The 2,576-nt window shown below is 30.6% G+C and overlaps 1 protein-coding gene across 2 annotated transcripts in view; it reads left to right on the top strand.

Moving 5' to 3' along the window:
• The first annotated feature begins 1,602 nt into the window (after positions 1-1,602).
• The window catches only part of LOC106680604 (UDP-glucosyltransferase 2), a 28,593-nt gene continuing 27,619 nt past the window's right edge, over positions 1,603-2,576 (top strand). The window contains exon 1 of one of the 2 annotated variants that reach the window (XM_067050113.1): positions 1,603-1,800. The gene's annotated coding sequence lies outside the window, so the exon portion shown is untranslated. The remainder of the gene's footprint in view (positions 1,801-2,576) is intronic. The other variant, XM_014420430.3, reaches the window with a different exon arrangement.

The following is a 2,576-nucleotide window of genomic DNA, read 5'->3' as shown; positions in this document are numbered from 1 at the left end:
TATTAGTTTATCTGAAATATAGTTGCAGATATAAGGTAGAAGGTAGTCTCTAATTTTTATATAAATTATTTTGTAAAATTAATCAGCGAGGTCATATATTAAGGTTTTTTTTTTGTTTTTACTTTCCAACAAGAATAAAAATACACGTTCAAAGCCAACATCCAAGTAATAAAATTATCGGATATACCATTTTTAATTTGTACGATTATTAAGGAAGATATATAAGCACAAAAATTAAATACTGTTAATAAATGTACAGGTAATAATATGTCTCGTAAATACCATATATATTTCCAATTTTCTATAGGCAATTTAAAGTGAGTGGTTGTATCAATACCTCAACTTCGAATCACTAAATCTTTTCTAACTATTATTTTATCAATTCTCTCAAAACGAGTTATTTATGGAAAGAGATAGAATCGTCTCCCACTACTTCGGATTAGATTTTTATGACTCTATTAAGTATTAAGTAAGAGCCTCGCTTTCCTGGCGTTGTTATCCTCACAGCTTTCTCGGCATTATTTATGATAGCTAAGTAACTTCCATGGTAGACGCTGAAATAAGACTTTTTCAAAAGATCATGTGCCTTATCAGGTCTGTATTGTTCTTTAGACTCAGTGACTAAACTGCTCTAGCTGATTTTTTCCACATTTTTATTTCCCTGATTGGATCAGTATTGCCTTCTTGCCTCGGCTTTCCCGATTATAGTATCAGTTATCACGGTTTGAGGTCTGCTGGAGGTCACGATATATTCTGTTCTAAATGAATGGCTTCAGTACAACTTTGCACCACCACCCTGGATAAGATTCTTTAAAAATGTATAAGAAATAAAATAAAGATAATGAAATATTTAAGTTTAAACGAATTGCCATTGAATATAGGGTTTCAATTAAAAATTAAGTAAACAATTAGTAGGATATATTATTCACTTATGGAAAGAGCAATTTCCAATCCCGAAAATATTAAAGCTAAAATTCCGATACATATCATAGTTGGTTATATTTATAACACCTAACCTTATAATGCCAAAAGGCAATCCAAGGTATCCTTAACACCCAGCTATACATATAGCATACCTCCTATATGTACGTACCAAACACCCACTAACATCATTACAGGAGGGTATGAAAAAAAAAAAAAATTATAACACAGATATTAGTCTATACAGCAGTAGAGACGCGTTGTTAGTATTAGGTTATAAGTTTTTAGCGAATATGTTCGAGATATAGAAAGCGTACCCCAAGTGAACTTTATAAGTAATAGCAAAGATATTAAAACCATTCTCTGACACTCGTTACAATGGAGTCCTGCTCCCGCAGAAGAACAAAGCATTTGTCATTCTGTATTTATTTGTAACTACTATCACGCCTAGTTTTACTTTTTTGGGGGATTTGAAAAATAAAAAAAACAGCAATTTATTTTATCACGAAAAATAACAGTGCTGAAATTAAAATTTGCACTCTAATCCACTTAATCAAATCAAAAATGATATGCGAAATATGAAACATTTACACTTATTGTGTAAAACTCTTATCATCAAATCACACATTTATCTTCACGATTTTAAGTAGTTATTTTCTTCATTAACAGAAACAAGCTATGATCTATGGGGGCAATGTTATGTCAATGCAAACATAACTAACGGTCTTTACGCAACAAATGAAATAAGATTCAAGGCTGGACTCAGTCAAGTGGTCCGGAGGGGGATAAGACATTCATTCAGTAATTCTTGGCTCCACCTTCATGCAGCGTCGGTAGTCAGCTTCAGCAACAACATTGGCAGACGCTTGATTGAAACAGGTAAATCAGTGAGATCAATCAAAATTTAAATTTTAGTAATTGTTAATAATATGTGTGTGTATACATACAAATATGCGTGTATTTATCCGATAAATTCCAAAAATATATACAACAATCGTGTTATATATTTTACATACATGATCAACATTTTATTGATTTATTTTAAGTCAACTTTTTTTTTTTTAAATGACTTGTTTACTATTGCATAAACCAAATCGAATCTCTCATATGTAAAAATGTATTTCTGAAGGACGAGTCTACGCAATAAAATTTAGAGATAAACAGAATGTTGATAACGCAAAGATAAAATTTTACTATTAATTCACTAAACCAAACTTTGTATTTAGGCGTTCATATTTTTTTTTTAAATATAAGAAGATATATTTTTCATCATATTAAAACAGTACTGGGTAAAACTTTTTCTTAATTTTTACAAAATTTCTCTGGTTTTATTATGTCTCTCCATAATACTTACTGTCTTATATGGCGATTGATTAGTTGGTGTTATAAAGGATAATAGTCAATGGTCTTATCTCTATTAAGTGTGACGAACTGATATTGATATACTGTTTAATACTATGCTTGGTTGAAGAAGGAATATGTAACAGTTTTATGTGATATTTCTAGTTCCTTATATATATATATATATATAAGTTATGATAGGATAAGGCACTGTGGCCGCCTTAATACTCCCTACCATTGTAAATAAACATCTAACAGGATTTTAAGGAGCAATAACTTGGAAATCGCGTCATTCTTGTCCAGCAACTCCTCTG

Source organism: Halyomorpha halys, unplaced genomic scaffold, assembly GCF_000696795.3.
Source record: "Halyomorpha halys isolate HHAL.00 unplaced genomic scaffold, Hhal_1.1 Scaffold269.1, whole genome shotgun sequence".
Taxonomy (NCBI): domain Eukaryota; kingdom Metazoa; phylum Arthropoda; class Insecta; order Hemiptera; family Pentatomidae; genus Halyomorpha; species Halyomorpha halys.
This window is presented reverse-complemented; position numbering and strand designations above follow the sequence as displayed.